General features: G+C 41.8%; 1 protein-coding gene across 1 annotated transcript in view; it reads right to left on the minus strand.

Moving 5' to 3' along the window:
- Positions 1–4,320: 4,320 nt before the first annotated feature.
- LOC139767294 (uncharacterized) overlaps positions 4,321–13,741 on the minus strand; it is a 79,826-nt gene continuing 70,405 nt past the window's right edge. Inside the window, exon 18 of the transcript XR_011717034.1 lies at positions 4,321–4,501. The gene's annotated coding sequence lies outside the window, so the exon portion shown is untranslated. The remainder of the gene's footprint in view (positions 4,502–13,741) is intronic.

Here is a 13,741-nt window from a genome sequence, read left to right on the forward strand (position 1 = left end):
AATACACATATGTAAGTATGAAAATAATGTGTATATAGTCTCTGGGTCAGTGTATTATACTGCACTTACATGACAGCTAGACACTAGCTGATGTGGACATACGAGGCCAAATGTTCGTTGTATTCCTAACGTTACTTTGCAAAGTCGGGGGGGGGGGGATCAATAACACACGGTATACATATACACACACAAACACACACACACACATATATATATATATATATATATATATATATATATATATATATATATATATATATATAAATATATATATATATATATATATATATATATATAGAGAGAGAGAGAGAGAGAGAGAGAGAGAGAGAGAGAGAGAGAGAGAGAGAGAGAGAGAGGTGGGTAGGTAGGGATTCAGGTTTACGAGGCTTGTGATGCCGGGTTAAATCAACCCTAGCGGCCAGCTGTTGCCGGCTAACCGTTCTTCAAGTGATATTACCGAGGCAAACAACACACGAGCCTGCCCTCCAATGTAACATAATACCCCGAGTAAATTTTCTCCCAGTCTAAACGATCACCCGTTAATACCATACTGGTAATACATATGAAGGAAGAGCTTTTCGTTCACTGATAAATAAACCTAAAGGCATGCCGTTGCTTGCCACATGAGATGCAAAGATGACACCTCGTCTTGGAACACTGCGTATATCTGGACGTTACAAGTCCACAGGCGATGATGTTTTGTATTACGATAAGTTTCCGCCCTCATCAGGAAGTCCCTGTGAAATAACAGGCTTTACAATGTACCTTGGAAACTTAAGGCGTATTTCGTTCCTTGAACACGACGGTACGACCCTTGAACATGACGGTACGACCAATTAACATGACGTCGCAACCCTTGAACATGAAGGTACGTCCCTAGAACATGACGGTGCAACCCTTGAACACGACGGTGCAACCCTTGAACACGACGGTGCAACCCTTGAACACGACGGTAAGACCCTTAAACACGACGGTGCGACCCTTGAACACGACGGGGCGACCCTTGAATATGACGGTGCGACCCTTGAATACGACGGTAAGACTCTTAAACACGACGGTAAGACCCTTGAATATGACGGCGCCCCCCTTGAATACGACGGTACGACCTTTGAACATGACGGTACGACCCTTGACCATGACGGTGCAGTCCTTAGGTATGATGGCCTGACCTTTGCAAGTCAAAGGTTAGGCCATCGTACCCAAGGGTCGTAACGTCAAGCTCGAGGAATCTAAAAGCAGTCAACCAGAACGTCATCGTCTGCAAACACATATCTAACACCAACCAAACTGTGATGACAGAAGCGGTTTGACATCATATCATCTTTCCTCGTTCACATCTCAGAAGCAAAGTTGCTTCAAGTGGCTCCAAGATAAGGCAGAATCCTCCCAACACACACACACACACACACACACACACACACACACACACACACACACGCAATCTTGCGGTCCCTTTATCTCCCGCACTAAAAGTATAAAGGCTACTGACGTTTCTTAAATTTAGTATCAAACTTAAATACAAGAGCGAAAGCACACAACAATGAACCAAATCCCTGGACAATCTGCGAGGGCTGGGACGGCTAAACAACAAGCTATGTACTAAAGACAAATGCTTTAATAAAAGTAATAGTATACAGCGCAGTCTGTCCTGTCCCCTACATTTTTTTCTCCTCTCGAGCAACGATTTCCTCTCTGCCACAAATAACCAAATGCACTCACACGCTGACGACTCAACACTGCATTCCACCACACCCTTCAATTCTGCTCCTTCTCCTCTCACTCGATCTGCATGTCGTCTCGACACATCTTCCTCAATAAGCTCAGACTTGGACATTTCAGTAGTGTTCACGAAATCTAGTTAAGTTTAATGTCCCTAAGACCCAGTTTCTACCCCTCTCTCTATCGAAAATTCCTCAACTTTCCACTCTCCTTTGACGGTTCTGTAATTCCACCTCTTGACTCATTGAACATACTCGGTATTACTATAACATCCACTCTATCCTGGAAACCTAACATAACGGAATTAGCTAAGTCTGCCCCTAGGAAACTGGGAGTCCCATTTACATGTCGAAATCTATTTTCCTTCTGAACACTTGATCCGTCCTCGTATGGAGTACTGCTCTCACATCTGGGGTGGTTCTAGCTCTAAATCCATACTGGACAGACTTGAGTCGGAAGCGGTCCGACCTATAAACTATCCCAGGTTAACTTCAAAACTTGACCCGCTTGACCTACGCCGCAATGCTGATTCTTTTTCCCTCTTCTCTAGGTGCTAATTTGGTTTTCGTTCCTGAGAGCTGCCTGCTTGTGTGCCCACACCACTAGCTAGCCCACGCAATACCCGGCAAGCTGCTGCGTCACATGATTACTGTGTGGCCGCTGGCATTTCATGGGTGGGCCGTTTTGATAACTGTTTCCATCCCTACACCTCGAGGCTTTGGAACTCTCAACCCTCTCATGTCTCTCCTAATGAACTATGACCTGGAACATTTTAAAGGATGTTTTCCATTTTCTCCAGAATTCGTGTAATACTTCAAAATTCGTACTTTTTCTTGTCTATTCTTTTTCCCTTTCATCATTCTTTCTATATTTCAATTATGGCCCGGCCGTGATGCGGAATTTTATCAGTGACCAGAGCCTCCAACGTGAAAAAATAGTGCAGATGCACATGTAAGGAGCCACAAACAACACCGCTTAACGGGGGATAATCATACGTCCGTATCATCGAGTCATAATATAAAGTCCTATACATGCTTGGAAACAACCCCTTATTAGTCAGGGATTACTCTTCACCCACTTCTTTCAGAAAGGCGAGGAGCCAGAACCCCCAAATCGAATGTCCTGTATTCTGATTCAAGTATAATGGTCGTCGTAAAATTTCAAAACAATCACTTATTGGGAATCAAAAGTTAGAGGGTGGGCACCAATGTCTGCACACCACCACAGATTTCATTGCAAGTCCGGAGCGAGTGGACGCTCAAAATGATCACGGAAGAACGATCCTGCTAACCTTGAGCTCAGAAGTGGGCTCGTCACAGATCTTGCTAAATTTGAGCGCATAAGGTGGGCGTTAACCATAGGACTTGCTAGGGCGCATTGGGTGGGGTAATTCAAAAGTCTTTATAACTTGAGCATTTAAGGTGGGCTGTTATATGACGTGCTCAACCTTAGCGCATGAGGTATGGCAAGTTATATGAATTACAGCCACTTCTCAAATGTCCACGTGCACATCATTAATGCATGTACTTGTGATTACAGAATACATGACAAAGGTTGGCGTGCTGGGAAAACTCGGCAGTAGGTAAGGATCTAAACTACTCGATTTTCTAGGTACTTAAACACTTTAATCACTTTAACGATGAACGAATGATATTCTAAAATGCATTACAAATATGAAATACCAAGTTCCACAAGTATAATCTGGTGTTACGCGGATTATGAAACCAGTTATTGATGTCCAGCCAGTAGGAATAGGCTACTTTTGGCTTCCCGGACAACGAGACGCTACACCGAGGGGAGACAGGTTGCACCTCCTACCAAAACGTGGTTTTGCTCAGCTAAAAGGAGGAGCGGACAGCTTCCCGACACGCCAATCATGTGGATGGATGTCGCCGGAAAGCTAACAATGACACTCAAGATTTCAACGAGCTCTGTTATATGGTTAACGGGAAAAGAGCAAAGAAAACACCTGCAGATGACACACACACACAAGCTGCCAGATAACCTTAACCCACTCAGATAACCCTGGGTGGGACCTGGCCGTTACTGTTACAAATGGTAAGAGATAGGGACATTATATTCATTATTAATGAAAAAATCCAAATAATGAAAATAAAAGCCTCTCAAGTTTTACAAATTACCGCCACCCCAAAATTACGTACAAGCACACACACACACACACACACACACACGAGAAAATAAAAATCTCGGAACCATAACGAATACTTCAATCATGTGTGACCCAGAATATATGACGAACGAACTGTAATGTTGAGATTTTTATATTTAACGTGTGCAAAGCAGGCCAATGGTAGTTTGTTCCTGACGTTAACTCGTTAAAGCGTGAATATATAGATACGGATAAATTTATATAGATAACCAGATAAATATATAGACTGATAGATAAAAGAGCATAACTTAGATAAAAACTTAATGACATATGTGGTCAAGAGGTGAGGGCCAGGTGATGGTATGGGAAGGAAGCACATGCTGGTCCCGCCGCTGCCAGACGCACGGACGCCACTCACCAAACTTCTCATTTCTACCATAGCTTACCTTCTTTAATTTTCCTGATCTTGTTGAAGAGGGAAGACATCTTAGTGGTGGTGTGGTGACTTCTTCACCTACGTACTGTAAGTTAGGGCGGGTAATGTCATTCAGGGTCCACGCCGAACAAGGTAGGACGAGATTATGTTTATATTCCTCCACTTATATTTCTAACACAGATTACACTTGTTTCCAAATGATTATCATTGTTCATTCGGAGGGTCACTTAAATCGTCTGAAAATAGAGGACACAAATTTTGTTAAACGCGGTTACGATATATTCTGCTGTTCTATGAGTAAACAATATTCACTTACTGTAAGCACTATAGATAGAACTCTCTGAACCTGCAGTTATTGTAATCTTAAAATCACACGATGAACATATAAAGGTGTTACATCACTGTCCAAAAACTCTAATCACTTCCAACAGAAACAACAGTCTGCTCTCAGTAATTAACCAGTTTTAATAATCAATCCTTTTCTTTGAAACAATTTCAAATCAATTAATACTTTGTATTAAGTATAATTTCCAATTAATCACACATTAATTCACCCGGTAGTGAAAAGTTAATGACATCGATGTAGTTTCAAGATGTAATGTTACAGAAATGTGTTGTAATCTTAACTTTGCTTATCGTATCACTACATGTACGTAAAGATGCTACAACAAAAACTGAAGAGTAGCTCGTGTTAAGTCCTCCGGGAATGTGTGTGAAGCTGGCCACACACACACACGTGTGTGCCTCACGCACCCTAACAGTGAGGCGGGCAACAACCAGCGAGAGCGAGTCAGGCTAGTGAGAGAGAGAGAGAGAGACCAGGACACGCTGTTGGCCCTGTCAAGGTTTGAGTCACACTGAATGGTAGACTTCTCGCTCGGTCGCTCCCTCCCTCCCTCCCTCCCGACAACTGCCCATTATCATCCTCCCTCCATCGTTCATTTAACCGAGGTAAACATACGTGTGTTTTTAAAACGACCCTATGTTAGTCAATGAAATGAATGAGGTCTTAATTTGCATTCTATTATTAATGCATCTCGTTATCATTCTTCCTGTGTATTAAGTTCGCAAATAAATGTTTCCTTTTATTACTTATCCCGACAGTGTTGTTGTCCAATAGGTGGTCATTGTATATACCATCATTTTAATCACATACTTGGTACTCCTGAACACTATAAACATTGCATCTGTTGCTTCTATCTTCCCTAGCTAATCACTGAGACCCGTTTTAACGTATGAGCCTCTCTCGAACCCTCCTACAAACAAGCTGCAAGTTAGTTTAGTTAGTTATACTCGCTACAGCTTACTTTAGTTTGTCAGTTTATCAACAGTAAATGCTAAGGGACGAGCAAGGCATAGGTACTCGACTAAGAGGAGAACTCGTTAACTAACCGGTCAATCGTTCTGTATTCCCGTTGATTGGTCACAACCAATAAAGTCATATTAGATCTATTTTTCTGGGTCACAAACAGACATGGCTACACTTTTGTACAGACATGTTAGGTGTTGGAACGTTAAAGTCTTTTAAATATGAACAATCAGTTTTAAAAATGACCGTATTTTAAGTTACTGTTACTCTTGCGGGAGGTTTTAACTGCATTCACTCTTTCAAGCGAGTCACATGAGTATAATGTATATGTGTATGTATATGTATATGTGTTATGTATATGTACATGTATGTTTATGCGCATATATATATATATATATATATATATATATATATATATATATATATATATATATATATATATGTGTATTTTTTTCCCCATTTTACAAACTTTGTCGCTGTCTCCCGCGTTAGCGAGGTACCGCAAGGAAACAGACGAAAGAATGGCCCAACCCACCAACATACACATGCATATCGATACACGTCCACACACGCACATGAACATACCTATACATTTTAACGTATATATATATATATATATATATATATATATATATATATATATATATATATATATATATATCTTTTTCTTTTCTTTCGTACTATTCGCCATTTCCCGCAATAGCGAGGCAGCATTAAGAACAAAGGACTGGGCCTATGAGGGAATATCCTCACCTGGCCCCCTTCTCTGTTCCTTCTTTTGGAAAATTGAAAAAAACGAGAGGGGAGGATTTCCAGCCACCCGCTCCCTCCCCTTTTAGTCGCCTTCTACGACACACAGGGAATACGAGGGAAGTATATATATAAATAAATATATATATTTGGTAGCGATAAAATAAAATATATATTTTATACTATTCGCTATTTCCCACGTTAGTGAGGTAGCGTTAAGAACAGAGGACTGAGCCTTTGGGGGAAAATCCTCACTTGGCCCCCTTCTCTGTTCCTTCTTTTGGAAACCTAAAAACGAGAGGGGAGGATTTCCAGCCTCCCGCTCCCTTCCCTTTTAGTCGCCTTCTACGACATGCAGGGAATACGTGGGAAGTATTCTTTCTCCCCTAACCCCAGGGATATATATATATATATATATATATATATATATATATATATATATATATATATATATATATATATTTTTTTTTTTTTTTTTTTTTGCTTTGTCGCTGTCTCCCGCGTTTGCGAGGTAGCGCAAGGAAACAGACGAAAGAAATGGCCCAACCCACCCCCATACACATGTATATACATACGTCCACACACGCAAATACACATACCTACACAGCTTTCCATGGTTTACCCCAGACGCTTCACATGCCTTGATTCAATCCACTGACAGCACGTCAACCCCGGTATACCACATCGCTCCAATTCACTCTATTCCTTGCCCTCCTTTCACCCTCCTGCATGTTCAGGCCCCGATCACACAAAATCTTTTTCACTCCATCTTTCCACCTCCAATTTGGTCTCCCTCTTCTCCTCGTTCCCTCCACCTCCGACACATATATTCTCTTGGTCAATCTTTCCTCACTCATTCTCTCCATGTGCCCGAACCATTTCAAAACACCCTCTTCTGCTCTCTCAACCACGCTCTTTTTATTTCCACACATCTCTCTTACCCTTACGTTACTTACTCGATCAAACCACCTCACACCACACATTGTCCTCAAACATCTCATTTCCAGCACATCTATCCTCCTGCATATATATATATATATATATATATATATATATATATATATATATATATATATATATATGTATATATATATATATATATATATATATATATATATATATATATATATATATATATATATATATATATATGATGATAGAGTGGCAGATATAGGGTGTCTTGGTCGAGGTGGTGTGCAAAGTGAGAGGGTTAGGGAAAATGATTTGGTAAACAGAGAAGAGGTAGTAAAAGCTTTGCGGAAGATGAAAGCCGGCAAGGCAGCAGGTTTGGATGGTATTGCAGTGGAATTTATTAAAAAAGGGGGTGACTGTATTATTGACTGGTTGGTAAGGTTATTTAATGTATGTATGACTCATGGTGAGGTGCCTGAGGATTGGCGGAATGCGTGCATAGTGCCATTGTACAAAGGCAAAGGGGATAAGAGTGAGTGCTCAAATTACAGAGGTATAAGTTTGTTGAGTATTCCTGGCAAATTATATGGGAGGGTATTGATTGAGAGGGTGAAGGCATGTACAGAGCATCAGATTGGGCAAGAGCAGTGTGGTTTCAGAAGTGGTAGAGGATGTGTGGATCAGGTGTTTGCTTTGAAGAATGTATGTGATAAATACTTAGAAAAGCAAATGGATTTGTATGTAGCATTTATGGATCTGGAGAAGGCATATGACAGAGTAGATAGAGATGCTCTGTGGAAGGTATTAAGAATATATGGTGAGGGAGGCAAGTTGTTAGAAGCAGTGAAAAGTTTTTATCGAGGATGTAAGGCATGTGTACGTGTAGGAAGAGAGGAAAGTGATTGGTTCTCAGTGAATGTAGGTTTGCGGCAGGGGTGTGTGATGTCTCCATGGTTGTTTAATTTGTTTATGGATGGGGTTGTTAAGGAGGCGAATGCAAGAGTTTTGGAAAGAGGGGCAAGTATGAAGTCTGTTGGGAATGAGAGAGCTTGGGAAGTGAGTCAGTTGTTGTTCGCTGATGATACAGCGCTGGTGGCTGACTCATGTGAGAAACTGCAGAAGCTGGTGACTGAGTTTGGTAAAGTGTGTGAAAGAAGAAAGTTAAGAGTAAATGTGAATAAGAGCAAGGTTATTAGGTACAGTAGGGTTGAGGGTCAAGTCAATTGGGAGGAAAGTTTGAATGGAGAAAAACTGGAGGAAGTAAAGTGTTTTAGATATCTGGGAGTGGATCTGGCAGCGGATGGAACCATGGAAGCGGAAGTGGATCATAGGGTGGGGGAGGGGGCAAAAATCCTGGGAGCCTTGAAGAATGTGTGGAAGTCGAGAACATTATCTCGGAAAGCAAAAATGGGTATGTTTGAAGGAATAGTGGTTCCAACAATGTTGTATGGTTGCGAAGTGTGGGCTATGGATAGAGTTGTGCGCAGGAGGATAGATGTGCTGGAAATGAGATGTTTGAGGACAATGTGTGGTGTGAGGTGGTTTGATCGAGTGAGTAACGTAAGGGTAAGAGAGATGTGTGGAAATAAAAAGAGCGTGGTTGAGAGAGCAGAAGAGGGTGTTTTGAAGTGGTTTGGGCACATGGAGAGGATGAGTGAGGAAAGCTTGACCAAGAGGATATATGTGTCAGAGGTGGAGGGAGCAAGGAGAAGAGGGAGACCAAATTGGAGGTGGAAAGATGGAGTGAAAAAGATATATATATATATATATATATATATATATATATATATATATATATATATATATATATATATATATATATATCCAAGCCCCACAAAACTTTCCATGGTTTACCCAAGACGCCTCACATGCCCTGGTTCAATCCACTGACAGCACATCGACCATGGTATAGCACATCGTTTCAATTCATTCTATTCCTTGCATGCCTTTCACCCTCCTGCATGTTCAGGCCCCGATCGCTCAAAATCTTTTTCACTCCATGTCATCACCCTCTCTATCAATACCCTCCCACATAATTTCCCAGGAATACTCAACAAACTTATACCTCTGTAATTGAAGCACTCACCTTTATCCCCTTTGCCTTTGTACAATGGCACTATGCATGCATTCCGCCAATCTTCAGGCACCTCACCATGAGTCATACATACATTAAATATCCTTAGCAACCAGTCAACAACATAGTCACCCCCTCTTTTAATAAATTCCACTGCAATACCATCCAAACCCGCTGCCTTCCCAGCTTTCATCTTCAGCAAAGCTTTTACTACCTCCTTTCTGTTTATCAAATCATACTTCCTAACCATCTCACTTTGCACACCACCTCAACCAAAACACCCTACATCTGCCACTCTATCATCAAACACATTCAACAAACCTTCAAAATACTTACTCAATCTCCCTCTCACTTCACCAGTACTTGTTATTACCTCTCCACTTGCCCCCTTCACCGATGTTCCCATTTATTCTCTTGTCTTACGCACTTTATTTACCTCCTTCCAAAACATCTTTTTCTATTTGTATTTATTTATTTTGCTTTGTCTCTGTCTCCCGCGTTAGCCAGGTAGTGCAAGGAAACAGACGAAAGAAATGGCCCAACCCACCCACATACACATGTATATACATACACGTCCACACACGCAAATATACATACCTATACATCTCAACGTATACATATATATACACACACAGACATATACATATATACATATGTACATAATTCATACTGTCTGCCTTTATTCATTCCCATCGCCACCCCACTACACATGAAATAACAACCCCCTCCCCCCAAATGTGCATGAGGTAGCACAAGGAAAAGACAAGAAAGGCCACATTCGTTCACACTCCATCTCTAGCTGTCATGCAATAATGCACCGAAACCACAGCTCCCTTTCCACATCCGGGCCCCACAAAACTTTCCATGGTTTACCCCAGACGCTTCATATGCCCTGGTTCAATCCATTGACAGCTCGTCGACTCCGGTATACAACATCGTTTCAACTCACTCTATTCCTTGCACACCTTTCACCCTCCTGCATGTTCCAGTCCCAATCACTCAAAATCTTTTTCACTCCATCTTTCCACCTCCAATTAGGTCTCCCACTTCTCCTCGTTCCCTCCACCTCTGACACATATATCCTCTTGGTCAATCTTTCCTCACTCATTCTCTTCATGTGACCAAACCATTTCAAAACACCCTCTTCTGCTCTCTCAACCACACTCTTTTTATTACCACACATCTCTCTTACCCTATCATTACTTAATCAAACCATCTCACACCACATATTGTCCTCAAACATCTCATTTCCAGCACATCCACCCTTCCTCCACACAACTCTATCCATAGCCCACGCCTCCAACCATATAACATTGTTGGAACCACTATTCCTTCAAACATACCCATTTTTGCTTTCAGAGATAATGTTCTCGACTTCCACACATTCTTCAACGCTCCCAGAACTTTCGCCCCCTCCCCCACCCTATGATTCACTTCCGCTTCCATCAGCTGCCAAGTCCACTCCCAGATATCTAAAACACTTCACTTCCTCCAGTTCTTCTCCATTCAAACTTACCTCCCAATTCACTTGTCCCTCAACCCTACTGTACCTAATAACCTTGCTCTTATTCACATTTACTCTCAGCTTTCTTCTTTCACACACTTTAACAAACTCAGTTACCAGCTTCTGCAGTTTCTCACACGAATCAGCCACCAGCGCTGTATCATCAGCAAACAACAACTGACTCACTTCCCAAGCTCTCTCATCCACAACAGACTGCATACTTGCCCCTCTTTCCAAAACTCTTGCATTCACCTCCCTAACAACCCCATCCATAAACAAATTAAACAACCATGGACACAACACACACCCCTGCCGCAAACCTACATTCACTGAGAACCAATCACTTTCCTCTCTTCCTACACATACACATGCCTTACATCCTCAATAAAAACTTTTCACTGCTTCTAACAACTTGCCTCCCACACCATATATTCGTAATACCTTCCACAGAGCATCTCTATCAACTCTATCATATGACTTCTCCAGATCCATATATGCTACATACAAATCCATTTGCTTTTCTAAGTATTTCTCACATACATTCTTCAAAGCAAACACCTGATCCACACATCCTCTACCACTTCTGAAACCACACTGCTCTTCCCCAATCTGATGCTCTGTACATGCCTTCACCCTCTCAATCAATACCGTCCCATATAATTTACCAGAAATACTCAACAGACTTATACCTCAGTAATTGAAGCACTCACTTTTATCCCCTTTGCCTTTGTACAATGGCACTATGCAAGCATTTTGCCAATCCTCAGACACCTCACCATGAGACATACATACATTAATTAACCTCACCAACCAGTCAACAATAGTCACCCACTTTTTTTAGGGAGAATAAAAAGATGTTTTGCAAGGAGGTAAATAAAGCACATAAGACAAGGGAGCAAATGGGAACTTCAGTGAAGGGGGCTAATGGGGAGGTGATGTGGTGATGTGAGAAGGAGATGGAGTATTTTGAAGGTTTGTTGAATGTGTTTGATGATAGAGTGGCAGATATAGGGTGTTTGGTCGAGGTGGTGTGCAAAGTGAGAGGGTTACGAAAAATGATTTGGTAAACAGAGAAGAGGTAGCAAAAGCATTGCGGAGGATGAAAGCCGGCAAGGCAGCGGGTTTGGATGGTATTGCAGGAGAATTTATGAAACATCTTTTTATTCTTCCTAAGATTTAATGATACTCTCTCGCCCCAACTCAAATTTGCCCTCTTTTTCACCTGTTGCACCTTTCTCTTGACCTCTTACCTCTTTCTTTTATACATCTCCCAGTCATTTGCACTATTTCCCTGCAAAAGTCGTCCAAATGCCTCTCTCCTCTTTTTCACTCAAAATCTTACCTGTTCATCCCACCACTCACTACTCACCTCCCACCTTTCTCACACCACAAGCATCTTTTGTGCATGCCATCACTCCTTCCCTAAATACATCCCATTCCTTCCCCACTCCCCTTACATCATTTCCTCTCACCTTTTTCCATTCTGCACTCAATTTCTCCTAGTACTTCCTCACACAAGTCTCCTTTCCAAGCTCACTTACTCTCACCACTCTCTTCACCCCAACATTCTCTCTTCTTTTCTGAAAACCTCTATATATCTTCACCTTCGCCTCCACAAGATAATGATCGGACATCCCTCCAGTTGCCCCTCTCAGCACATTAACATCCAAAAGTCTCTCTTTCACGCGCCTATCAAATTAACACGTTATCCAATAATGCTCTCTGGCCATCTCTCCTACTTACATACATATACTTATGTATCTCTCTCTTTTTAAACCAAGTATTCCCAATCACCAGTCCTTTTTCAGCACACATATCTACAAGTCCTTCACCATTTCCATTTACAACACTGAACACCCTACGTACACTAATTATACCCTCAACTGCCACATTACTCACCTTTGCATTCAAATTAACCATCGCTATAACCCGGTTTCATGCATCAAAGCTGCTAACACACTCACTCAGCTGCTCCCAAAACTCTTGCCCCTCATGATCTTTCTTCTCATGACCAGGTGCATATGCACCAATAATCACCCATCTCTCTTCATCCAATTTCAGTTTTACCCATATCAATCTAGAGTTTACTTTCTTAAACTCTATTACATACTCCCACAACTCCTGCTTCAGGAGTAGTGCTACTCCTCCCTTTGCTCTTGTCCTCTCACCAACCTGAGTTCAGAACCACAAGGATCCACAGGGACGAGTTCAGAACCATGGGGATCCACAGGGACGGATTCAGAACCATAGAGATCCACAGGGACTTTACTCTCAAGACATTCCCAAATCACTCTTCCCGTTTACCCTTGAGTTTCGTTTCACTCAGAGCCAAAACATCCAGGTTTCTTTCCTCAAACATACTACCTATCTCTCCTTTTTTCTCTTCTTGGTTACATCCACACACATTTAGACACCCCAATCTGAGCCTTCGAGGAGGATGAGCACTCCGCGCATGACTCCTTCTTCTGTTTCCCCTTTTAGAAAGAAAGAACATTATCTCAGAAAGCAAAAATGGCTATGTTTGATGGAACAGTGGTTCCGACAATCTTATATGGTTGCGAGGCATGGGCTATAGATAGCATTGTGCGGAGGAGGGTGGTTGTGCTGGAAATGAGATGTTTGAGGACAATATGTGGTGTGAGGTGGTTTGACCGAGTAAGTAATGAAAGGGTACGAGAGATGTGTGGTGATAAAAAGAGTGTGGTTGAGAGAGCAGAAGAGGGTGTTTTGAAATGGTTTGGTCACATGGAGAGAATGAGTAAGGAAAGATTGACAAAGAGGATATATGTGTCAGAGGTGGAGGGAACGAGGAGAAGTGGGAGACCAAACTGGAGGTGGAAAGATGGAGTGAAAAAGATTTTGAGTGATCAGGGCCTGAACATGCAGGAGGGTGAAAGGCGTGCAAGGAATAGAGTGAATTGGAACAA

The sequence above is a fragment of the Panulirus ornatus genome, chromosome 59, assembly GCF_036320965.1.
Source record: "Panulirus ornatus isolate Po-2019 chromosome 59, ASM3632096v1, whole genome shotgun sequence".
Lineage (NCBI taxonomy): Eukaryota > Metazoa > Arthropoda > Malacostraca > Decapoda > Palinuridae > Panulirus > Panulirus ornatus.